The sequence below is a fragment of the Aythya ferina genome (assembly GCF_964211825.1).
Source record: "Aythya ferina genome assembly, chromosome: W".
Taxonomy (NCBI): domain Eukaryota; kingdom Metazoa; phylum Chordata; class Aves; order Anseriformes; family Anatidae; genus Aythya; species Aythya ferina.
Genome location: NC_140313.1, coordinates 3,214,337 through 3,241,376, shown reverse-complemented (window position 1 = coordinate 3,241,376; position 27,040 = coordinate 3,214,337). Strand labels below are relative to the sequence as shown.

Genomic DNA, 27,040 nt, shown 5'->3' with positions numbered 1-27,040 from the left:
CAATCTGAATTTTGTAATATTTATAAAACAAATATTTCTAAAAGGTATAAAAGGCAAGTAAACAGCATTGGGTGTGCAGGAAGTCTACGCTCCACCAACATGCACACACAAACATCAAACATTCTAAATATAAAGAACATTGCTTTTACATACTAAACCCGAGTATGCCTATACATATGTACAATCAGGAAAGGTAACAAACAATCCTTTAAGTTCCATGACTTAACAGTCTCCATTTTCCATTCCTTTTCTTGATTACTAACAAGTCTCCATTTTCCATTCCCTTTGAACAATATGTCTTGCTTTAAGTTGTCAAGCAACTCGGTCTTCAGGCCTTATGTATCCTGTTCTTCCCAGATCGAAGAAAAGCATATCCATCTCCTTTTCAAGGCCAATAGGCCTGGGTCAAAAGGCACATCTAGGTCAACAGGGGGCGTAACAGCAAAAGCCTTCGATGGCTGTAGCAGCAGAGGGGCTGATGGTGTAGCAGTCGGATCAGTAAAGGAGCCCGCAGCTCCCTCACTGTCTGGCAAGCCACACATTTGTGATTGTGGCCCCACATGACTCTTTAAGGCCTCAGAGATTGCTCACCAGGTGCCGAGCAATCCCACTGCAACCTTGTCGTTTTTAGTTGCAGAGTCCCACACCTTGACCTCAATTTGGTCCCATATTTCAGGCTCATAAACTGTCCAATTGTTAATAAGGAGAATAAGCTGTAAGGTTACCAGGACAGTCTTTGTTCCTAAGGATGTATGATTCCCCATAATGCGCAACTGCTTACCAGTGAGAGGCAGTTGTGTGCACAGGTCCAATTCTCTCAGCTTGAGCTTCTTTCTAGCTCTGGTGTGCCTATTTCCAGTGACTTTCTGTGCGAGCTTCTTTGAGCGGTTTGCTGAGTTTGGCCGAGCCTATCTTTATGAGGCAATCAAAATGCCTGTTCCCGTTCTGGTCTCCATTCTGCCAGCCTGTTCCTCTTCATTTCTTTTTCCTGATTCTTTACTGAAGATGTAACTTCATCATGTTGACTTTTTTTTTCTTTTCTTTTTCTTCTTGAGGGCAGGCTCCCCTCTTATACCCTTCTCTCCACAGCAGTTCTTTTCAAAACAACTTTTCATTGGTCAAACAACGTTGAATGTAACAACAACAGCAAACACCCAGAAACTTCCATGCCTTAATGGCTGGAGAACAAGAGAACCATCTGGAGAACAAGAAACCGGAGACTGCATGGAGTCTCCTGAATCACCCTTCTTTGTTCCCTCTAAACTCTTTTACATTCCTGATGGCCTCATCGTTAAGAGTCTAATGTTCTCTCAACCACGGGGCTTTCCAACCCCCATGGCCACATTCCCAAATCTCCCCCTTCTTTATTAATATCAACCATTTTCTTGACACGAATTACTACTCCATATATAACATAGCCATTATGAAACATAAAGAAACAAACAAGATCTGACTCTCCTCCAGGCAAAACAGGGCTTGCAAAAAGGGTTAAGATAGGAATAGCTGTGGGCTGGATAACCTATTCTGCACTTCCCCTAGCAGAGCTAATTTCTAGTAGCCCTTGTCTTCCAGCGTGGTGCTGTAGTTATCCATGTTTGTTTGGACTAACAGCTTCAGAGACGATAGATCTGAGCGTTTCTCTGTGGTGACCTGGGACTGCAGAGGGGGCAGGATTTCTGTTTTAAATACTTAAATGTGGCATAACGACCACACGGACACCAGGGTTCTTTCAGGATCAGTAACTGCTACTACTTTATTGATGACATAACTTCAACTCTCTTATTGAGGACAGGCTCCCTTCTTATACCATTTGCTGTACAGCAGTACTTTTCCACTAACTATTCATTGGTCAACAACTTTGCCCGGCAACAGCAAACACCCAGCAACTTCCATGCCTTAACAGCTGAAGAACCAGCAGTCAGAGACAGCAAGGTGTCTCCTGAATCACCCTTCTTTGTTCCTTCTAAACTCTTTACATTCCTGATGGCCACATTGTTAAGAGTCAGGAGTTTCACTAACCATAGGGCTTGTCGACCCCCATGGCCACACTCCCACATCTCCCCCTTCTTTATTTACATAAAAAAGCGCGATTAACACAAATTAAGAAATCACAATTAACACAAACTAAAACACAGAGAAAAACTACCAGGCACACTAATTCTGTCTTTGACAAACTTTGTAACCACATCCCTGGGAGAGGCAGGCACTGAGTGCTGCCCAGCCGGGGGGACTTTGGCTGCCCCTCCAACTCCTGGAGTCCTTGTTTGTGGGTCCTGCATGCCAGCGGGACCCTCCCATACGTTTGTTGTTTTTTTTTTGTGCTGGAGTCCATACCGCGGAGGAGAGTGCTGTGATCATGTTAAGGCAGATGATGAGACAGCCGGATGGACTGGCTCCTGTTGAAACACAAGCATAACCTCAGCCCCAAGTTATTAGAGAGTAGGGCCCTTCCCAATGATTGGTGATTTAATTTTTTTGCCATGACTTGTGCCCTTTCTTTAACTGAGTTTCTCCCAAACCTGTCTCCCAGATCTGTCTTTTCTTTAACCGAGTTTAAAGTATTGTGATTAAAATGTTTGTGAATTGGAGGGCCTTCCTCTGTCCACAGATTTAAAAATTTAAGAATATAGAATAAGAATAGAATTTAAGAATATAGCATGCTTTAGATACTCCCCCCCTTTTTTTTTAGAAGCATAAGTTTAGGGTACCGCAGGTCCATTCAATAATTGCTTGACCCGTGGGGAGAATGAGGTATACCCATCAGATGTTGAATGCCCCACTGCTGAGAAAAAAAAAAAAAAAAAAAAAAAAAAAAAAAAAGGGAGGTTGCATGTGACTCACAGAAAGCTGACTCCACAATCAGTAAGATTGTAAAGTAGGTATGTTTATTCAGCGCTGGGCAGCACGGGGGGGTAGTCCCACCAAAGTCGTGTGCACCTACGCGGCAACTTGCCGTGGTTATATGCAGTAAAGAGTTACATATGCATGAAGTTTCCCAATATGCCTATACATATGCATAACCTGTCCCCGCTTAGTATTAAAATTAGCTACAAGAAGTCATTTCCATAAATTCCTCTTGACTGCGCTTGCGCGGTGATTTGTGGTGGTGGGCGCTGAGGGTCGTGGGGATGAAGTAAGATGTCTTCATCGGGGTTGAACTTTTCACCTCATCTCTTTGCACATGCTCTCTGGGGCCTTGGTCACAATCTGGGCCATAAGGTTGTTTTGATCTGGTTCTTGGGGTCCGAGGGGCTCCTGTTATCTGGAGGCCTAAGCGCAGCACAGGCACAGTACATTGCAAATATAGCACCTATTCATTCTTAATCAATCACTCTCTAATTTCTAATCCCAATGATTCAGTCTCCCCTTTTCTGGAAAATCTAGTAAATTCTTTTACTTAATACAAAAATTCTTCTTCCCAGTCTCTATGATATGTACCCCTCAATTCCTTGGCTATGCACTTTTGTCAAGGAAGCTAATATAGACATTCATTGTAACAATTTCCAATTCCAAACAAGTATTACAAAATACAGTATTAAACTTATACCAACTAATATCAATAAAACAATAATTGGGTGACACAATGTATTCAAAATCCCAGTTGCAGTTGGCGACCATCCAAAGAGTGTATCCCACCAGTTGTGATTTGTGTCTTGTTTTACTCTTTGCCTTTGTATCATGATGGACAGTGATTAGAGTATACATTGTGTTGTTACACTTGATCAACTGGTGGTATACCACTGGTGCCAAATATAGAAAATCACACCCGACGATTCTAACAAAGTTACAAATACAAAAGTTAGAATGATTTTTGCTAGGGAGAGTTATGTTCTCCTTATCTACTTCTACAAAATCACAAGCAGTTCTTAAACACACACAGCCTTGACCAATATATACAAGCACAGTCTATTGACTAGTATTTGGATGAATTTCAAAGTGGCAGACACCTTGCTCCGTGTCAAGACATACATCCTGAGCATCAATTGTGTTGCATTCACAAATAAATCCTTGTTGTTCCCGGGTAACACATGATTCTAGATTTACAGACTGCCATTTCCCATTCTCCATCCGTGCCCATGTTCTATGCTCCGAAGGATAGAGCACTGTCTCCTCATGGTTTAATCCTAGTGCAATGATGGGGTGGATAACATAAACTGTGGCATTACTTATAGTAAGCACAAAGGCAGTAGCCATGTTAACAATGGGATCATAGGTAAAATTTACCAGAGTCCACCAAGACTGGAACTTCTCAAAATCATTGGCATTGTCCCAAACAGCCTTTTGGACTTCAGCTGGAAAAATGCCTTCACTTCCTTCCCTAATGATCAAGGCAGCTGTTGCCTGCATCCATAACTGTGCTTGTATACAACAAAGAGCTAAAAATACATTATCTTGAACCATACTAAGTGCATCTATTATTAGTTTGTGGTCTTGGTCTTCAGCCTTTTCCCATCTTGGTAACACCTTTGAAACTTGCCATTGGCTAGTTCCCAATGCCAATAAGGATGACTGTAGGGGCTGTTTTAGTTTTGTCCAACTGTTGTAGGAAGTACAGCCAAAAACAGCTAATTACTTCAGTCTGTGTTAATATAAAATTATAACAGCAATCTGATTTACCTGGGCAGATGCAACCTTCTTGTTGGCCACTTTTGGAAATTGGTTTTACTAAAATCCCCATTACTTTCTCATAGGTCGTTCCATTAATCATTCAGCACCCTATTTTAATTTCGTCCCCTACAGTTCTTTGGTGTGTCCATTCTTCCCCTAATTTTTGCCATTCTTATAATGTATATAAATGGTCACCATTTGTTCGCCAAATAACCACAACTACTAACTTTCCATTAATGCTCTATCCTCTGTTGTTACGGCTTCGGACCAAGGCCACTCACCATTCTCTATTATCATAGAGGCACCTTCTTGAATCACAATTACAACTTATAAGCCATAGAAATAAAACAATTCTGTTAACTAAATTCCTGCTAACTAACTATATTACTAAATACTCCTGACCATGATGTCCTCATTTTACTCGACTGAGCTTTAGTTTCAGTTCACCATCACCTGCCGTTACTTTCCAGGGGGTTCTGGAGCTTTCTTCACTTGAGAATGGTGAGTCCAGGCACTCTGTTCCTTGATCTCAATTGAGGTGGGGGTTGTAAGGAGCACCTGGTATAGTCCTTCCCACTGTGGTTTCAAAGTTTTCTCTACAAGAGACTTAGTTACCTCTCAGGCTTTGGCAGTCCTAGTGGGGAAAGCATCTGGCCATCCTGAAAAGATATCTGTTAACACCAGTAAATATCGACACCCCCCTTTTCTTGGAAGTTCAGAAAGGTCAATTTGCCACTGTTGCCCAGGCCCATGGCCTTTTCCACTTTGACACAGTTTTGGTTTGGGGGCATTTTGGGGGTTAGTCTGGAGACAAAGATCACATTGTTAAGTTATTTGAGTGATGGTAGCATCTAAGTTCCTGTCAATATTTTTTTCAATTAGATAGTTATACAAAGCGTCTATTCCCCAATGTGTTTTCCGGTGTTCCTACTTTACCAGTGACCACAATAAATTGGAGGGGATGACTAGCTTCCCCTTCCCTTCTTTGGTAATAGCCCATCCCTCTTGGTTATATTTTCCCTTCTGACTTTCAATTAATTTTCTATCCTTTTTGTTATATACAAGCTTACCTTCAAGGGGAATTAGCCTGTCTGGAATCAGGGCTCCCTCAATTGCTACTTCACCTTCTGCTGCTTCTTTTGCCTCTCTGTCCGCCAGATCATTTCCTTCCTCCAATTCTGAGCTCACCTTCTGGTGTGCCTCAATGTGCATGATTGCTACCTTTTCAGGCAGCTGAACTGCTTCCAATAATCTCATTATTTAGTCCCTATAGATGTTTATTTTCCAGATTCTATTATGTCTTTGCAAGTGGTAACTGCATACCCAGCATGTCGTTTTCCACTGATGACGTAGCTGCTCCCATATTTCACAGAATCACAGAATTTCTAGGTTGGAAGAGACCTCAAGATCATCGAGTCCAACCTCTGACCTAACACTAACAGTCCCCACTAAACCATTTCCCTAAGCTCTACATCTAAAAGTCTTTTAAAGACCTCCAGGGATGGTGACTCCACCACTTCCCTGGGCAGCCTGTTCCAATGTCTAACAACCCTTTCGGTAAAGAAGTTCTTCCTAACAGCCAACCTAAAACTCCCCTGGCGCAACTTTAGCCTATTCCCCCTCATCCTGTCACCAGGCACGTGGGAGAATAGACCAACCCCCACCTCGCTACAGCCTCCTTTAAGGTACCTGTAGAGAGCAATAAGGTCGTCCCTGAGCCTCCTTTTCTTCAGGCTGAACAAGCCCAGCTCCCTCAGCCGCTCCTCGTAGGACTTGTTCTCCAGACCCCTCACCAGCTTCGTCGCCCTTCTCTGGACTTGCTCAAGCACCTCGATGTCCTTGTAGCAAGGGGCCCAAAACTGAACACAGTACTTGAGGTGCGGCCTCACCAGAGCCGAGTACAAGGGGAAAATTTCCACATCATCAAAAGGAGTGTACTCCAGATCTGGATGGCTGGAGTAGGTAGCTTAAATGGTCTTCAGGCAGTCATGGTGTACTGGCTCCCCTTGGTTTCTGCTGATTTCAGGACCCTTTGTGGGGAAAGCCAGTGACCACCTTTCACTTCCAGCACTGTGGACACTGTGTGAGACACTAGCACAGTTATCTTCTGTCCCAAGGTAAACTTGCGTGCTTCCTGGATATTTAGCACCACTACTGCAACCGCTCTGAGGCATCCCAGCCATCCCTTGGCGATAGCATCCAGCTGCTTAGAAAAATAAGCAACTGTCCTTCGATATGGGCCCAGGTCCTGTGCTAGTATTCCCAGGACAATCCCCTGTTTCTCATGGGAGAAAAGGAAGAATGGTTTATTCACATCTGGAAGTCCCAAAGCTGGAGCTGACATGAGAGCCTTCTTTAGTTGGTCCTAAGCTTGCGTGGCCTCCTTTGTCTATTGGAGGTCCCTGTTCCCATTTGCAATGAGCACATACAGCAGTTTTACAAGCGATCTGTAATTATAGATCCACAATCTGCACCACCCTGTCATTCCCAAAAAGGTTCGCAGTTCTTTTATTGTCTCAGGTTTTGGGGTTTAACATATTGCTTCTTTACGATCTTGCCTCAAGGTCTGTTGTCCGGCACTAACCTCGTAACCCAGGTAACTCACCTTCTGCTTTACCACCTGAGCCTTCTTCTTCGATACCCTGTACCCCTGTAGTCCCAGAAAGTTTAGGAGGATTACCATCCAGGCCACACATGCTTCTGTCTGGGTGGCTATTAAGAGGTCATCTACGTACTGTAATAGCCTTTCTTCTCCTGATGGGGCTTCCCAGGTCTCCAAGTCCTTTGTAAGTTGTTCTCTGAACAAGGTGGGTGAGTTCTTAAAGCCCTGAGGCAACCTTGTCCATGTGGGCTGTGTTTTGTGCCCACTCTTAGGGCCTTTCCAATCAAATGCAAAGATTTTCTGGCTGGCTTCATGGAGAGGGAGGCAAAAGAAGGCATCCTTCAGGTCTAAAACGGTAAAACAAGTTAGCTCTGGTGTTAAGCATGTTAATCAATTATCGGGCTAATTCCTTCTCTATCTTCCTTTTTCAAGGGGTACTGTTTAAGTGCATTTTTCGCCTTCCCTGGTGCATTAGAAGATCATACTCCGGAAAACACTTGACTTAGGATTTCCTCATAATTTCCTCTTTGGTCTCAATAGCTGTCAATATCACTCAACACTTCCACATATCTTTGATCATTTATTTCCAGAATAGTCTCCCCATTTTTAAATGAAATGGTTGCTTATAATCTTTGCAATAAATGTCTCCCTAGGAGTGACTCCGGGGAGTTGGGCATGTCTAGGAACTTGTGAATGCCCCACTGTTTCCCATATTTATATTTCAATGGTTTGCAGAAATATGCTCTTTCAGATTGGCCAGTTGCCCCCTTCACTACAATGTAATAATTCCCCACTGATACTAATGCTTTATTTAAAACTGAATATGTTGTCCCTGCATCTACCATAAGTTCCACCTCTTTTCCCTCCTTCTCCAGCTCCATTTTTATAACCAGTGGATCTGCTGGGGTAGATTTCCCGGTCCTCTTTGGTCGTCTTTTGCATGTGCGACCACCACCTCCTTTCTCCGGTTCCCTTTTCCATTTCTTTTCCGTTCTGGGCATTCCTTTTTCCAATGCCCAAATTTCTTACATAGGGCACATTGCTCCTTGCCTAGCCGAGGCTGTTCCTGTCTAGGCCTCCTTTTTCCTTCTTCCCTAATAACTGCTATCAGCCTCTTCTGCATGTTTAATTGAGGAAGATAAAAGTCCTCTCTCCTTCCAAATTGCCCTGTGTGCGTGCACCACACCAAAGGCATATTTCAAATCTGTCCAAATGTTTGCCAGCTCAAGAGCTCTTATCAAGGTGATGATTTCCACCTTTTGGGCTGATGTTTGTTACTGCATATCCTGTGAGGCGAAATCCCTGGTGGACGAAGCTACTGCCATCTATACAACAATCGTTTGCATCTTCTAGGGGTGTTTCCTTTAAGTCTGGTCAGCTGGAGTCCATGGTCTTGATGCAATCATGAATGGGTGATCTGGAAACTCTGTTACTGAGGAAAGAGGCTGGGTTAGTGAACTAATAGTCCATTATACACATTCCTTTTCTTCGTCAGTAGCTATCATTTGCGTATTGCAACAGTGTCCCCTTTTCCCGAAGAGGTCTTTCAAACTTCAAAATCACAGTTCCCGAATATGGTGGGGCTATTCTTGAACCCCTGTGGTAACACTGTCCAAGTAAGTTGAGTTTTCCGTCCTCTATTATTATTTTCTCATTCAAAGGCAAAGAGTCTCTGGCTTTCAGTTGCCACGGGCAGGCAGAAAAAGGCATCCTTTAAATCTAGTACCATGAACCAAACTTGACTGTGTTAGGAATGTTTTAACAATTCGTGTCCATAAAGAACAGTCCTGTCTGCTGCTGGGTCCTGCACTGGCAATTTAATTCTTGAACCACAGATGCAGTGTGTCCCAGTCTCCCCCTCATTCTAGTCAATTTATCAAGTCTTCAGAAAATACTCCTCAAATTTATGAACCTGTTTGCTTTTGTTATTCCGGACTTCTATTTCTAACAGTTACAGCCTTTTTTTTTGTCTTCTTCGAGATTAACTTAACACTGCTATAGGTGTGACTGTCCCTGTGAATGGCTGGTGAAGAATTACTGGTGAAGTGTCAATAAGAAAGCTATTTGTGTTTGTATGAAGTCTTTGATGTCTGGGGGTTTCAGAACAACTGATAACAACTAGTGACTGTTATGGGATACTATGCAAGCCTCTGATATCTGGCCAGGTGGCCAAGAGATTAAGAAGAAAAAAAAGAAGCTGAAGGATGGCTAGGAGACAAGACCTGCAGGGGATGCTGTATAAACTTGATACGGTGCCAAACGAGTACAAAGGGGAAGGACGAGAAAAAAACTTGGAGAGGAAGACTACGAGCCTTCAGCATGAAAGACCCCTAGAGACCCCCAGAGGGACCACCGGAGACTGATGCGCATGCTCCAGTAGGAGGGACTGGACCCCGGAAGCTAATTATAATAATCTATTTTTTTTAGAAGTAGTAATGAATATGTATTAGTCTAGGAGCATAAAAATCAGCTACTTGATGTAACTGGGGTGCGTCCTGGTGGAGCAGAGGCTCCCGGTGCACCCAGCGCTGTTTGCTTACCTCTATTCTTTTAATAAATCCTATTTTTTTAGTTTAATCCTATTTTGAAGATTGAGCCATTTCTAACAACTGTTTTTCTCATTTTGTAATTCCAATCATTTTTCCCAATTTAAATACCAAGTATTGCAAAAAAAAAAAAAAAAAAAAAAGCCTTTTCCTGTTGGCCAGTTGCTCCTATTACATTTACATTTAAAGACTAATTAACACAGAGAAAGAAACTCCCGTAACCAACAAAAAATTCAAGCATCACTTCTTCATTCCCTAGCTTTATTTCAACCAGTGGACCTGCTAGGCTAGATGCCCCAGGTCCCATCCCCATCATTCCTGACTGTTGTAAGTAAGTTTATCCTGCAATCTAAGACAATTTCTTTCTGATATCAGGGGCTGATTGCCCTAGAAAGGGGCTAATCAATTGCCTCTGTTTGTTTTCTGAAGCCAGGTTCAATTTTTTTTTATTTATACATTTATTATTATTATTATTATTTTCTCTTTGAAAGTTCCCTGAGATTGCCAATGGGACCTCTGAGCTCACACATGAACTCAGGTTGTTTTAAGAGTAAGCTGCTTTTCTGTTAACATGACAACTCTCTCTGACCCGACCCATCATGTTCCCTCTGCCCCAGAGGGCTCACACCCCTGATTTTGAGATCTCAGCCTCCTATTGAGGCAGAACTATTACCATTCCTACATCCTCTTTCCCTGCTCATTCAACTTCAAAGAGCTCTGTTAAATACTACATGCCACACCTTTAACACCTTCAGCAACCCTTTTAACCCTTCCTTTATCTTTCTCCAGCCTGTACTTTTCTAATACCAGCACCAAAGGCTCAGTCAGGAGCCAACTTAATTCCATACCTTTTCCCTCCAAGATACTGAAACAACATATCAGTATACAACATTTCATCCCATTTTCCTTCTCTCCTCAAAAACATTAATTGCAAGATAGTGTTATAGTCAATTGATCCATAAAGTGGATCAATTCAAACACAGAAACGAAGAAGATTCTGACCAGGGTTAGGGGGGCCCTGCCTCCAGCCAGGGGGAGGAAAGGGACAATCAAGTTTATTGGACTGTGTGGATTCGATGGCCTGGCACGTCAGATGCACAGAAGTATAAGGCTTTAGTAGACACCGGTGCACAATGTACTGTAATGCCATCGAGCTATAAAGGACCAGAGACCATCTGTATTTATGGAGTGACAGGGGGATCTCAGCAGTTGACTGTATTGGAAGCTGAAGTGAGTCTGACTGGGAATGAGTGGCAAAAGCACCACATTGTGACTGGCCCGGATGCTCCGTGTATCCTTTGCATAGACTATCTTAGAAGAGGATATTGCAAGGACCCAAAAGGGTTCCGGTGGGCTTTTGGTACAGCTGCCTTAGAGACAGAGGGCATTAAACAATTATCTACCTTGCCTGGTCTCTCAGAGGACCCCTCTGTTGTGGGGTTGCTGAGGGTCGAAGAACAGCAAGTGCCAATCGCTACCACAACTGTGCACCGGTGGCAATATCGCACCATCTGAGACTCCCTGATTCCCATCCATAAGCTAATTCGTCAATTGGAGAGCCAAGGAGTGATCAGCAAGACTCATTCACCTTTCAATAGTCCCATATGGCCAGTGCGAAAGTCTAATGGTAAGTGGAGACTAACGGTGGACTATCGTGGCCTGAACGAAGTGACACCACCACTGAGTGCTGCAGTGCTGGACATGCTGGAACTCCAGTACGAACTTGAATCGAAGGCAGCCAAGTGGTACGCCACAATTGATATCGCTAATGCATTTTTCTCCATCCCTCTAGCAGCAGAGTGCAGGCCACAATTTGCTTTCACTTGGGGGGATGTCCAATAAATCTGGAATCGGCTGCCCCAGGGGTGGAAACAGCCCTACTGCCATGGACTGATCCAGTCTGCGCTGGAACGAGGGGAAGCTCCTGAACACCTGCAGTACATCGATGACATTATTGTGTGGGGTGACACAGCAGAGGAAGTTTTTGAGAAAGGGAAGAAAATAGTCCAAATCCTTCTGAAAGCCGGTTTTGCCATAAAACAAAATAAAGTCAAAGGACCTGCACGAGAGATCCAGTTTTTAGGAATAAAATGGCAAGATGGACGTCGTCAAATCCCAATGGTTGTGATCAACAAAAAAACAGCTATGTCTCCACCAACTAACAAAAAAGAAACACAGACTTTCCTAGGTGTTGTGGGGTTTTGGAGAATGCACATCCCAAATTACAGTCTGATTGTAAACCCGCTCTACCAAGTAACCCGTAAGAAGAATGAGTTTGAATGGGGCCCTGAACAACGACAAGCCTTTGAACAAATCAAGCAGGAAATAGTCCATGCAGTAGCCCTTGGGCCAGTTCGAACAGGACCAGATGTAAAGAATGTGCTCTACACTGCAGCCGGGGAGAACGGCCCCACCTGGAGCCTCTGGCAGAAAGAACCTGGGGAAACTCGAGGTCGGTCCCTGGGGTTTTGGAGTCGGGGATACAGAGGATCTGAGGCCCGCTATACTCCAACTGAAAAGGAGATATTGGCAGCATATGAAGGATTTTGATCTGCTTCGGAGGTGGTCGGTACTGAAGCGCAGCTCCTCCTAGAACCCCGATTGCCGGTACTAGGCTGGATGTTCAAGGGAAGGGTCTTTTCTACGCATCATGCAACTGATGCTACATGGAGCAAGTGGGTTGCACTGATTACTCAGCGGGCTCGAATAGGAAACCCCAGCTGCCCAGGAATCTTGGAAGTGATTATGGACTGGCCAGAAGGCAAATACTTTGGGATATCATCATCAGAGGAGGTGGGTCGTGCTGAAGAAGCCCCACTGTACAACCAGTTACCAGAAAATGAGAAGAAATATGCCCTGTTCACTGATGGGTCCTGTCATATTGTGAGGAAGCATCGGAGATGGAAGGCTGCTGTATGGAGTCCTACACGACAAGTTGCAGAAGCTGCTGAGGGAGAAGGTGAATCGAGTCAGTTTGCAGAAGTGAAGGCCATTCAGCTGGCTTTAGACATTGCTGAACGAGAAAAATGGCCAGTTCTCTATCTCTACACCGATTCATGGATGGTAGCAAATGCCCTGTGGGGATGGTTACAGCAATGGAAGCAAAACAACTGGCAGCGCAGGGGCAAACCCATCTGGGCTGCTGCATTGTGGCAAGATATTGCTGCTCGGGTAGAGAACCTGGCTGTGAAAGTACGCCACATAGATGCTCATGTGCCCAAGAATCGGGCTACTGAAGAACATCAAAACAACCAGCAGGTGGATCAGGCTGCTAAGATTGAAGTAGCTCAGGTGGACCTGGATTGGCAGCATAAAGGTGAATTATTTATAGCCCGATGGGCCCATGACACCTCAGGCCATCAAGGTAGAGATGCAACATACAGATGGGCTCGTGATCAAAGGGTTGACCTGACCATGGACGCTGTAGCACAGGTTATTCATGACTGTGAAACGTGCTGCAATCAAGCAAGCCAAACGGTCAAAGCCTCTTTGGTATGGAGGACGATGGCTGAAATATAAATATGGAGAGGCCTGGCAGATTGATTATATCACACTCCCTCAAACCTGCAACGGCAAGCACCATGTACTTACAATGGTGGAAGCAACCACCGGATGGCTGGAAACATATCCTGTGCCTCATGCCACCGCCCGGAACACTATCCTGGGCCTTGAAAAGCAAGTCCTATGGTGACATGACACCCCAGAAAGAATGGAGTCAGACAATGGGACTCATTTCCGAAACAACCTTATAGACACTTGGGCCAAAGAGCATGGTATTGAATGGGTGTATCACATCTCCTATCATGCACCAGCCTCCGGGAAAGCTGAACGATACAATGGACTGTTAAAGACTACATTGAAAGCAATGGGCGCTGGGACATTCAAAAACTGGGATATGCATTTGGCAAAGGCCACCTGGTTAGTCAATACTAGGGGATCTGCCAACCGAGCTGGACCTGTCCAATCAAACCTCAGGAAAAGGCAAACCCATTCGTGGAATTGCTTTTGCTCAGGGACCTGGATACACTTGGTGGGTAATGCAAAAGAACGGAGCAGTCCAGTATGTACCACAAGGGGATTTAATACTGGGTGAGAATAGCCCATGAATTGAATTGTATCATGTTAATTACTATATAATACTGTATGTCATCACTACCATGACTACTATATACCCTAGATGAAAATGGTGACTAATTAGAATGTATGGAAAAGAGTGTAACCTGAGCATGACATAAATGGTATGGAATAAGGGGTGGATAGATGGCAGGCAATGCAATGGCGGGTGTCCTGTCAATCAGGAGCATATTTTAGTAAACAAATCATAACCTTTTATTCCCTATTACCCGACGCCTGATCACCTCCCCTGTTTCCTCATTGGCTGAGTACTACAGGTTCACAAGCTACTCAACGCTCCTCTATACCATATATATACAATTTTTCTTCTTTCAACCCTTTAATTTCTCCTTTCTTATGTTTTGAGAACCTGTGATCTTTGTTTTACTGTTCTTACACTGCTCATCCTGTTTTTCTCAAGCTTCCTCCTTATTTTGGAACAGTGAGGCCTTCTACTGTCCACTTATCTACTTAGCATTTCTCGTTATTATGGGGTAATGGCCACAAGAAGGAGCACAGGAAGTTCCGCACCAACATGCAAAAGAATGTCTTCACAGTGAGGTTGACTGGAGCACTGGAACAGGCTGCCCAGGGAGGTTGTGGAGTCTCCTCCTCTGGAGATATTTAAGGCCTGTCTAGATGCCTACCTGGGCAGCCTGTCAGCCAGTCCTGATGTTCTCATGCAAATGCTTCTCTGTCATTGATGTTCACGCAGCCGCTTTTCTGCAGCTTGAGCGACAGCAGGATTTCCTTGTTGTCAGTAGCCAACTTAATTCCATACCTTTTCCCTCCAAGATACTGAAACAACATATCAGTATACAACATTTCATCCCATTTTCCTTCTCTCCTCAAAAACAACATTAATTGCAAGATAGTGTTATAGTCGATTGATCCATAAAGTGGCCATTTAGCTTATATAGCGACCACCACTGATTGCAATATTGAGTGAAAGTCCTCTCGCTATCTGTGCCCCCAGTTCTAACAATATCCTTCCAATGTGCCAATATGCACCCAAGAAGGCTTTATTTAAAATGTCTTTGTTTTGGATATTACCCATTTCCTTGATTTCCCATTCCCTTTTATTTATTTATTTATTACTATTCCTTACTAGTTACTGTCCTTTCTTTCAATTTCCACGCAAACCTTTTTATTGCAGGTTTTTACTATCTTTTCCTAATCTTCTTCCCCAATGTCCCAATTATCTGGGATTAAACGCTTCTTCCCACATACAAACTTTATGATTTGAAACGAATCATCTGTGGAGTTCACTAATGGATGAGGTATCATTATTCAGTCAAGAAAATGAGGGAAATCCATCACACAGACAGTGAAAGCCAAGCAAAGAAAGAGATGTCAGCTGGTAAAGGGCAGAACGATATTAAATCACCCCTCACCTTTTGCTCTTCCACTGATTTTATTCTTTGTTGCCAAGTTACCAGGTACATCTGCTTTGTTCTTACAAACATCCATATATTTCCCCCAGCTTTGTTTCTGGTTGCTGCCAGGTTGTTTTTGAGCATGCTGGCATTGTCCAGACCAGTGCTGGGGGATGAAGGCTTGTAAACCCAGGAGAAAAGGACAGAAAAGGCTGCATCCACTGCAGACCCAGCTTGCGTTTGAGGCATGCAGTAAAGAACAGAGTAGGTCAGGGTAGCTCTTGGGTTCCCCTCTTCATGGTCCACAAATGTCAAGTTGTTTCTTCTGCTGGCAGAGAGCTTGGTTGCTTTTGTATGGTGCTGCTTAGAGGGTGCAGCTCGCCCCTGGATCTGCTGACATTTCTTTCCCTGCTGCTGTGCTGCAGGACAGGGGGGACAGCAGAGTGTAAGGACAGAGGGCTCCAAGTCTCCTTGGAGCTGCTGGAAGCTGCTGGGCAGATGAGAGCTCGAGATGGCTTTCAGGCTGAAAATGCAGCTTGCAGAGCAGGTGGGGAAAAGTGAAGTGTTCAAAACACTGAACATGGTTTGATGCTGGAGACACGGTAATAGCCTTGGATTTGTACTATGCCAAGCTTACAGAGTGGCCATGAGGAGCCTCACTGGAGAGTCCCTGGTGTGTGATGAGAAAGTACATGTAGTGATTTGATACAAGTTTCATGCTCTTTAAGCTTTTATAGTGTACTGCTGTCAGATTTCAGATAATTCCTAGATTCAAATTGTGGGCATGGCCACAACGTTGAAATAATACATCTCATCTGGCTCCTAAGTGCTGGTAAACAAGATACAGCTGGCAAGAGATATACAAGTAGTTCAGTCCTGATTTCCCCTATATTCCCACTGTATTTGTTAGCTTAAAATAATCCCTTCTTTAGCTTTTCTGAAGACAAAAAAGGGGAAAGAAACATAAAGCTGAAGGTGTGCATGATGGATTCAAGGTGGGAGTGCAGCATGCTGGAGAGTGCTCACTTCAGCACCAGGGAAGAGAGAAACGTCATGTTTTATTAGCCTTTGGAGGCTCTACCAATGACAGGAACTAACTGCAATTATTGGGAGACAATGTTAGGTTAACACATTCTCTTGAATAACTTCCACTCTTCCCACTGGAGTCACGGCGAAATGCGCATTACTGTGCAGTTAGTGATGTGGCAGATCTGTGTCACTGATTATTAGTGCCGTAGGTCTGAGGTCCGTGCCAGTGGGAATCCTACTTGAGCAATGCTTCGAGTTTGCCTCTGTGAGAAACATCTCAAATAATTTTCTTCAGACGGGATCTTCTGTGAAGCTATTTTATTCGCGATTGCAATGGCGGGCGTCCTGTCAATCAGGAGCATATTTTAGTAAACAAATCATAACCTTTTATTCCCTATTACCCGATGCCTGATCACCTCCCCTGTTTCCTCATTGGCTGAGTACTACAGGTTCACAAGCTACTCAACGCTCCTCTATACCATATATGTACAATTTTTCTTCTTTCAACCCTTTAATTTCTCCTTTCTTATGTTTTGAAAACCTGTGATCTTTGTTTTACTGTTCTTACACTGCTCATCCTGTTTTTCTCAAGCTTCCTCCTTATTTTGGAACAGTGAGGCCTTCTACTGTCCACTTATCTACTTAGCATTTCTCCTTATTATGACTACACAACTACCTTGGAATACAGAAAAGTAATTCTCTACTGCAAAAACACAACTTTGTTTCTCACAATTCCCCCCTCTTCTTTTCTTACTCCTATTGTTGTTTTTGCACCTCTTCACATACACCACAATCTTGAGTTTTTCCAACATTAAGGTGCAATATTCTATCTTCGGATGTCACAGGGGATGATAGATATACAATGCCATTATTATTATAATACCAACAAATAGTTGTTTGAGCCAAATCTGTTCAGGTAATCACAAAATTAGTTTCTCCCAAATGTTTTTAAATCCCCAGGAAGTGTCATCTTGAGCTACTCTATGTAGGATCTTGTTGTGTTTTTTCTTTCCCAAATATTTTTGAGATCAGTCATATTCGTCCCATTTGATCTACATATACACAGCAACTAGTATTAATTACAGTGCACACTCCTCTTTATAAAGTTATTAATAAATCTAATGCTATTTGATTCTAGAGTACTATTTTTGCAAACTTATCAAACCTATTTTCTATTTCTTTAATGTATTTACAATAGCTTTTTCTAATTCGCTCACCCTTAACCAAGATAAAAACCACCTTGCAAAACTGTAAGGTGCTGGGACAGGCGAGGGCACATGGGGTGACTGAGCCTTCCTATCCACATGCGTGTGCCATGTGCCTTGTCACATCAGCCAATATCCATTAGGAGAGTGTCTGAAATCTCTTCTTCAGCCTATCCCTATCAACTGCCTCCATCTCTATCTCCTGGGGCCTCAGGGTGCTCCCTCCTCATCCTCTCCAGAAGCACACACCGCACACAAAGCTTTCTAGACAAGGAACCCTGTTCTGGTCCTGTCTATACCCAGCTGTGGTGGGGTGCAGCTCAGGTCCAGGGCTGGCACTGAGGCAGGACAATGTGAACAGACAGGGGGGTGCTTGATCCAGAACCTCACTGCTTTGCAGCCTCGTATTGCTATTCCCTTGCAAAAGAGATAAAAGATAATAAGAAGGCTTTTTTAAAGTATGTAAATAGTAAAAGGAAGACTAGGGATAATGTGGGTCCCTTGCTGAATGAGGGGGGGGTGTCCTGGTGTCCTGGTTTCAGTTAGAACAGAGTTAATTTTCTTCCTAGTAGCTGGTAGAATGCTATGTTTTGGCTTAGGATGAGAAGAGTGCTGATAACACCCCGATGTTTTAATTGTTGCAGAGCAGTGCTTATACTAAGCCAAGGACATCTCAGCTTCTTGCTCTGTACTGCCAACAGGCAGGCTGGGGGTGCAGCAAGAGCTGGGAGGGGACAGACCCAGGACAGGTGACCCAAACTAGCCAAAGGGGTATTCCATACCATCTGACGTCATGCTAAACAATATATAGGGGTGGCTAGCCGGGGGGTGGGGGCCGGACTGCTCAGGGTTAGTCTGGGCATCGGTCTGTGGGTGGTGAGCAATTGCATTGTGCATCGCTTGTTTCGTACACATTATTATTAGTAGTACTATTATCATCATTGTTATTATTATTATTGTTATTATTTTCCTGTCTTATTAAACTGTCTTTATCTCAACTCACGGGCTTCACTTTCTGTTTCTCTCCCCCATCCCAGAGAGGGAGGGGGGAAGGTGAGCGAACCGCTGTGTGGTGTTTAGCTGCCGGCCGGGTTAAACCACGACACCTGGTTGACCATGAGCCAGCAGTGTGCCCTGGTGGCCAAGAGGGCCAATGGGATCCTGGCATGCATTAAAAGGAGCGTGGCCAGCAGGTCAAGGGAGGTGATCCTCCCCCTCTACACCTTGAATCCATCATGCACACCTTCAGCTTTATGTTTCTTTCCCCTTTTTTGTCTTCAGAAAAGCTAAAGAAGGGATTATTTTAAGCTAACAAATACAGTGGGAATATAGGGGAAATCAGGACTGAACTACTTGTATATCTCTTGCCAGCTGTATCTTGTTTACCAGCACTTAGGAGCCAGATGAGATGTATTATTTCAACGTTGTGGCCATGCCCACAATTTGAATCTAGGAATTATCTGAAATCTGACAGCAGTACACTATAAAAGCTTAAAGAGCATGAAACTTGTATCAAATCACTACATGTACTTTCTCATCACACACCAGGGACTCTCCAGTGAGGCTCCTCATGGCCACTCTGTAAGCTTGGCATAGTACAAATCCAAGGCTATTACCGTGTCTCCAGCATCAAACCATGTTCAGTGTTTTGAACACTTCACTTTTCCCCACCTGCTCTGCAAGCTGCATTTTCAGCCTGAAAGCCATCTCGAGCTCTCATCTGCCCAGCAGCTTCCAGCAGCTCCAAGGAGACTTGGAGCCCTCTGTCCTTACACTCTGCTGTCCCCCCTGTCCTGCAGCACAGCAGCAGGGAAAGAAATGTCAGCAGATCCAGGGGCGAGCTGCACCCTCTAAGCAGCACCATACAAAAGCAACCAAGCTCTCTGCCAGCAGAAGAAACAACTTGACATTTGTGGACCATGAAGAGGGGAACCCAAGAGCTACCCTGACCTACTCTGTTCTTTACTGCATGCCTCAAACGCAAGCTGGGTCTGCAGTGGATGCAGCCTTTTCTGTCCTTTTCTCCTGGGTTTACAAGCCTTCATCCCCCAGCACTGGTCTGGACAATGCCAGCATGCTCAAAAACAACCTGGCAGCAACCAGAAACAAAGCTGGGGGAAATATATGGATGTTTGTAAGAACAAAGCAGATGTACCTGGTAACTTGGCAACAAAGAATAAAATCAGTGGAAGAGCAAAAGGTGAGGGGTGATTTAATATCGTTCTGCCCTTTACCAGCTGACATCTCTTTCTTTGCTTGGCTTTCACTGTCTGTGTGATGGATTTCCCTCATTTTCTTGACTGAATAATGATACCTCATCCATTAGTGAACTCCACAGATGATTCGTTTCAAATTCTCAAGTAATATATTTAACAAGTTGGCAGGTCACCCCGAACCCTTGTCTAGCTCCAGTGCATCCTAAAGGCACTGGGCAGGTAAAGCAGCCCCAGATTGCATCGAGGCCGAGCTGCCACGTGCTGGAGGACTTACTTTATGCCATTGCTACAGTCCCACTGCTGCCAGGCCAGTCTGAGGAGCAGCTCCAGTATAGTTAATTTTCTCTAGGAGGACATTTTCAAGTTACATGTGTAATTTGAATGGGTTGTAAGACATCCAACACACAGGGCAGGCAGGGGCTCCACAGGAGGAAAGGGGACCTGGCTCAGAAAACCTTCGTTGCCTCCCTGTTTCTGCAAGGATGACACAGGAATGCTGATCCTCTGCTACCTGACACCAGCACCAGGCAGGCCTACAAATGCATGGGTGTTCATTGCACTTTCATGCTAGTGAAGCAGGATTCACTCCAGCTCTGTTACAGGCATGTTCAGAGGTAGCTTTGAGCTCAGGAGGATGAGCAGGAGTCCCACCGCTGGGCCCAGCCAGGTGGGCTTTGTCAGCCGGGGCTGGCTGCATGTTCTGGGGTGCAGGAGAGGACCAAGAGCATCCCTCAGCCCTGCAGCATCTCTGCCCTGCAGCCTGCTGCTCCAAAGTGTGCAACACAGCAAGGAAGAGAAGGTCTGTGCCACCTGGCTTAACATGGGGGTGGAGGGGAGGGCTTCACTTTAGGGCTGCATCTCTCTGCTCTTCCTCGTTCACTAAGAACTGGGTCGTTCATGATTTGACATGGTAGGAAAACAGCATCACACTCAGCTGATTTGACTCAATTCTCACAAGTCAGTAAGAAACCAAAGCCTCAGCATGCGGGAGAGCTGTTATTCATTCAGACAGGCTGAGGACCATTTAACCTCCACAGAAAACCCTGTCACATTGGAAGGAAGTGCTTGTTTATCTGAGCTAATTTTCTTGTCAGTCACTACTTCCTGCCAACCAGATTTGCTCTGGCAGTCTCAGTGATTAGGGTAATCTTCTTCATGTCTTGGTCCTGCACACTCCTGAAAGCTGTTATCTGGTGCTAAATGGCTGATATATGCTACCCCAGAGCTGTCTGCACTTCAGTTTGGTCTAATATGATTTCCTCATGTTGCCCATGACTCTTTTATTTTTTTCTCTTTAACATTAATAGCATGCTTTGGAATGAATCACAAACTGAGCTAATGTTTCTCACACCTCCTCACAAAGCCTCCTTTTGCTCTTCAGTTTTATACCAAATTTAATTTGTTACTTTTCAGATCACTTCTGAAAAGTGAAAGCCAAACAGAGAAACTAATCTGCACTGAACTCGTGTGATGCTAGGCTGATAACAGCCAGTACCTCTGTACTATGCTGCAATCCCTTCTGTAATACCAGGGATGACCCCTCCTTAAAGATCAGCATCCAAAGTCCAGCCTGAGCCCTGCTCGTGTTTACGGGGTGTCTGTCCCTGCATCTGCCAGGGTTTGACTCAGAAGCACAGCTGCGGTGTTGGTGAGAGCACAGCAGTGTGGTCAGCCCTGGCCCCAGCCTGCCTTACGGTCCTGCTGCTTCCCCAGTGAGTGCTCATTTCCCACTGCACATTTGGTTTGCGTTTTTATTGGATTTCATCTCTGTTGCAGGAAGAACGGACAAAAACATGACGGACACTAGTATGGCCAGATCATGCTCTCCCTTTATTACCCAAATAGCTTGACTTTTATAGCAAACTTAACAGGAGCGGATAGTGTCTCACACAAGATTATTGGTCAAAAGCACTCAGACAAACAACTGCAAGAAAACAACCCCACCTGCAAGAAAACAACCCCGTTGTGATTAGCAGTCACGTAGATCCCGTCCTTGAAGCCAGCTGCTGGCAACAATATTTTTCTAAATTCCTCAATTGGGCGATGTGGATACACTGTCATCGGAACTTCTCATAGTCGTCCTGGTAGCTTGGTTTGCTCAGCTGCAGCACGTCATGGGGTCTTTGCTGTTTCAAAAATCCCTCAACACATCTCATTGATTGCAAATTGCTGCTGAGGTTGTCGAGCTCGTTTAGAGTTTCAGTTCTGGCACCAAAGCACTTTTAAGTCCTGCCCACTTAGTCCCACCACAATTACTGCTGAGTTTCAGTGCCAGCCCCTGTCCCTGAAGCATCCTTAGCAGTGCTGCACACTACTGAGAATGATTTCCATTGTGCCACTTTTACCTTCTCACCCGCCTTGTAGTTTCCTTATAGGCTTGTGCCAACAGTGTTCCTGAAGTCACCCTGTACAGATGTATTACGTCTCCTTCCTCTGATCTACCAGGCCTGTTACTTCCAAAAACTGTATTAGATCAGCTTTATATGATATGGTCTTACTAAAGCCTTACTAGACTGGCTGTTCTTTGATTTTCCAGTGCTTATGAATAGATCATTCAATTTAGGCAGCCTACTCTCTCCTGCCTTGTTGTCATCTTGAGAATGGGCAAAAAGTCCTTCCTTCTGTCCTCTGACAGTTCCCTACTGTACCAGCCCAAATCAAACACCCAAATGGTGAAGAACTGCAAGGTTGTTTCAACCAATTCCTTATGTGCCCTGGGGCAAATCTGCCAGGGCTCTGTTACACGAACACATCCCAGCTGTGCCAGTCCCCTGGCTCTCTTCCTACCATTGCTCACAGCCCAGCCCCTGGAGTCACGCTGGAACTACCTCCTCTTCATCTAGGATCAGGCTCCATCTCTTCCCATGTTGGCAGGGTCCTGGCTACACCCCATGGAGAGTCAGCGCTGGATGCTGGGATACATGCAAAGGCAGGCAGAGGCACAAGCAGGGGCAGCACAGAGTCTGAAGGGGGAAGCGGTCACATCTCTGCCACTTGCAGTCCCGCAGCAAGCCAGCTGTCCTGGTTTCAGTTAGGACAGAGTTAATTTTCCTCCTAGTAGCTGGTAGGGTGCTATGTTTTGGCTTAGGATGAGAAGAGTGCTGATAACACCCCGATGGTTTAATTGTTGCAGAGCAGTGCTTACACCAAGCCAAGGACGTCTCAGCTTCTCGCTCTGTCCTGCCAGCGGGCAGGCTGGGGGTGCAGCAGGAGCTGGAACGGGACAGACCCAGGACAGGTGACCCAAACTAGCCAAAGGGGTATTCCATACCATCTGATGTCATGCTAAACAATTAATGTGGAGGGGCTGACCGGGGCAGGGGGGTCCGGCTGCTCGGGGTTAGGCTGGGCATCAGTCAGCGGGTGGTGAGCAATTGCATTGTGCATCACTTGTTTCGTACACATTATTAGTAGTAGTACTATTATCATTATTTTTTTTTTCTGTCCTAATAAACTGTCTCTATCTCAACCCACAGGCTCCATTTTCCTGTTTCTCTCCCCCATCCCAGAGAGGGAGGGGGGAGGGTGAGCAACCGGCTGTGTGGTGCTTAGCTGCTGGCCAGATTAAACTACAACAGCACCCCAAATTTCCCTCCCTCAGCCTAAGGAAATCTCTGCTGGGGTGTGCTGGGCTGGGGTGAGAGAGCCCCAGGGATGCCTCAGGAACTTCCTTCCCCTCAATTTTCACCTCTTCTAGAGAAAAACACCAAAAGCCTCGTTGATACCTTGGTTTAACAAGTGGGAGAGTCACGGGGTGCAGACGGCTCCGTTTTCCTCCCTGCCCCTTGGCGGGGGTGCTTCTGCATGGGCTCTCTCTCCATCATCTGCTTGGAGAGGGGACTTAAGAAGCTGCATGTCCCTGTGTGCATATCCAGACTGTCCCAGCTCTCTCTCAAGGCCAACTTCTGCGGCAGAGCCAGCACTCAGAAATTGGTCAGGGAACTCTAGAGAAAGAGCAGCTCACCCTCAGACGACTTGCAGGACAAGCGTCCACGCTGGTCCCATCAGCAGGCAGCTGTAATCAGTTACGGCAGGGGGCCGAGCACCGAAAGCCTCTGCAGGAGTGGCTGCAGGCTGGCTGGCCTGCTCTTGGACCCAGCCACGACTGGGATAATCAGAGCATCCCAAAAAGCCTCCCTCACTGGCACTGCCAAGGGTATGCTTTGAAAGCAGCGCATTCCCACGGGGCTCCAGCTAGTGTGAGCTTGCTCTGCCTTTTTTTCCGGGGCTGTCATTCACATAAAGAAGTGGTGATTTCTAAGGATCCCCCAGATTTCTGGAGAGGATTTAAATCATGTGCATGGAAAGGAATCTGCAGAGGAGAACTAAAGAAAGAAATGTGGAGGAAAAGCAAGTCAAGCAGCCTGAGGGGCTGCCGTAACACTATGCTGCACCCACTCCTCAGTGCCAAACAGCTTTCTGCAAGGTGTGGAAGAAAGCAGAGACTCTGGCTCTGAGGAGCTGTGGAAGCTGAACGGGCACATTCAGGCAATCACAGATCTCCCCAAAATGCAAGTCCTTTGAAGATTTGAATCAGGGCTCCTCATTCCCATGCATCAGGCATTTCCCAGGGCAGGGAATGATGTACTCCTTGGGCTGTGGAGGAGGAAAGCCCAAACTGCAAGGGGGTGGTGGGTGCTGAAGTACAGACATAACCTGTCCATGAGGAAGAGGATGATGCAAAGCTTTCACACAAAGCAGTTCTAGCAACATAACTGTGCCACCATGGAGAAATGCAAGGAAGAGGGTAAAATAAGGCACCACTGAAACCATTTTGCTTGGCCAGATTCAGATTTCAGTTATATCCAGAAAACAGCAAATTGAAAGGAAAAATAACAGATTTATTTCAGGAGAGGAACATTTAGCTCAGTGACTTGATTGTTATTGATTACAAAAAAAATCCTCCAAGCTCTTTCCCCAGCCTCTCTCCAAACCCCTGGCATTGCAATAAGAAACAGCCTTACACCACTTTCAAACATGGGCAACCTTTTTTGTTATACAGATCTTCAAAGGAGAAACTAGTAAGTCAAAGCCAGTCCCAGCCAATGTGCAGTATCCCCCAGGCAGCACTTCAGCATCTCACAGGATGAGACTTGCGCTTTAGAAATAATTCAGAAGTACTATTGAATTTTCTTAAAATGGGCCATTTTCTTGCTCCAATTGCCAGTGTTTCCATTTCACATACTAAACACGCTTCATCCTGAGCACTGAGAATTGACTTCAACTTAAAATAACCCATAACTACGCTGATGTCTCTCCTTTCTCCCTCAACTGCCAAAGATAGAGATCACGAAAAGTGACATTACACAACAAAAATAAGGTTGGAGATACATGGCCATGAGCAGCAAAAAGAAGAAAACCCCCATCTCTTTGACCTTGGGGTTCAGCAATCCTGCTGTTACATAGAGCTTTCACATACTTTGATGCAAGCCAAAAGTTATTTCACTGAAAATAAAGAAAAATGGTTTAACAACAGAAGATTTGAGCTGTTTAGGTCTACTGCTGGCTTGTTTGGACTAGCTCTCCAAGAAGTGCTGGTGTCTAAGATTGCCATATGTCTGTCCAGGATCTAGAACTGTTTTTACCTGTGATGTAATACTCCCAGACAGCTGGATTTGTGCCATACAGCTACTCTCCTGTGCAAAGTGGATATGTGCAGGGTCTCCAGACAGATATATATCTAAAGGCTTTTGATTATGTGGACTTCAAGTTATGAGTCACAGGTTTGTGTAGCAAAATGGCCACAGGACACAAACGACGTTGCTCATGCACTGCAAAGTTGCACACAAGCAGTGTGCAAGGCTCTTGCTGACCTCAGCGTATGCTAGGGCCAGCATGCATTACCCATGGGGACTGCCACAGCTTCCTTATGGAGAGCCCTGACCCTCTCCCGGGGCAGCAGCATGCAGGGATAGTGCATGTATAGCTCATGGCCACAGCACCCAAGTCCCTCACAGCCTGAAGGGTACCAGAGGCCTGGGGCATCCCTGTAGCACCCTGGGAGACTGAGCCACAAGAAGATGAAGGTTTTATGGGAGCAAGCTCCAGATCCAAAGCAGACTGGTACCTACTCAATCAGTGATATGCTGTGCCTCACTGCCTAAACCATCTGTCCTTAAATGGCCCATGCAGGTGACATGGAAAGCTGTGAAAAGGCAGAAGTAGGGTTTCACGAGTTCCTGGATCCACCTTGGAGTGCTCAGCTGTTCCCCTAGCAGTACAGAGAGCAACTATCAGCAACTATCCTAAATAACAGAGGAATAACTGAAAGGAAATCAAAAAGCATTTACAGACCTCAGAGGAAGCAAAGCCATCAAGCTGCAGGTCAGTTTTTTATGAGATTCGAGCTTATTTGTGTGTGCCCCCATATCAGGGGGCCAAACTGCCCAGCAGTGCTCAATGCTGAATTCCTCCAGCACTGCTTGAGCTCTGTGCTCTTGGGCTACTGCACAATTAGCCAGCCCTGAAGAGACACAAGGAAATCCTGCTGTCGCTCAAGCTGCAGAGAATCGGCTGCGTGAATGTCAATGACAGAGAAGCATTTGCATGAGAACATCAGGACTGGCTGACAGGCTGCCCAGGTAGGCATCTAGACGGGCCTTAAATATCTCCAGAGGAGGAGACTCCACAACCTTCCTGGGCAGCCTGTTCCAGTGCTCCAGTCAACCTCACTGTGAAGACATTCTTTTGCATGTTGGTGCGGAACTTCCTGTGCTCCTTCTTGTGGCCATTACCCCTTGTCCTGTCGCTCAAGCTGCAGAGAAGCAGCTGCGTGTATGCCACAGAATCACAGAATCACAGAATTTCTAGTTTGGAAGAGACCTCAAGATCATCGAGTCCAACCTCTGACCTAATGCTAACAGTCCCCACTAAACCATATCCCTAAGCTCTACATCTAAACATCTTTTGAAGACTTCCAGGGATGGTGACTCAACCACTTCCCTGGGCAGCCTGTTCCAATGTCTAACAACCCTTTCGGTAAAGAAATTCTTCCTAACATCCAACCTAAAACTCCCCTGGTGCAACTTTAGCCCATTCCCCCTCACCCTGTCACCAGGCATGTGGGAGAACACACCAACCCCACCTCGCTACAGCCTCCTTTAAGGTATCTATACAGAGCAATAGGGTCGCCCCTGAGCCTCCTTTTCTCCAGGCTGAACAAGCCCAGATTCCTCAGCCGCTCCTCGTAGGACTTGTTCTCCAGACCCCTCACCAGCTTCGTCGCCCTTCTCTGGACTCGCTCGAGCACCTCCATGTCCTTCTTGTAGCGAGGGGCCCAAAACTGAACACAGTACTCGAGGTGCGGCCTCACCAGAGCTGAGTACAGGGGGACAATCGCTTCCCT

At 45.4% G+C, this 27,040-nt stretch overlaps 2 long non-coding RNA genes across 2 annotated transcripts in view; both read left to right on the top strand.

Moving 5' to 3' along the window:
• The window catches only part of LOC311426422, a 566,016-nt gene that overhangs the window by 287,719 nt on the left and 251,257 nt on the right, over positions 1 to 27,040 (top strand). The gene's annotated exons all lie outside the window — the stretch shown is intronic.
• The window catches only part of LOC311426404, a 103,195-nt gene continuing 76,780 nt past the window's right edge, over positions 626 to 27,040 (top strand). The window contains exon 1 of the long non-coding RNA XR_014686712.1: positions 626 to 868. This is a non-coding gene — a long non-coding RNA (uncharacterized lncRNA). The remainder of the gene's footprint in view (positions 869 to 27,040) is intronic.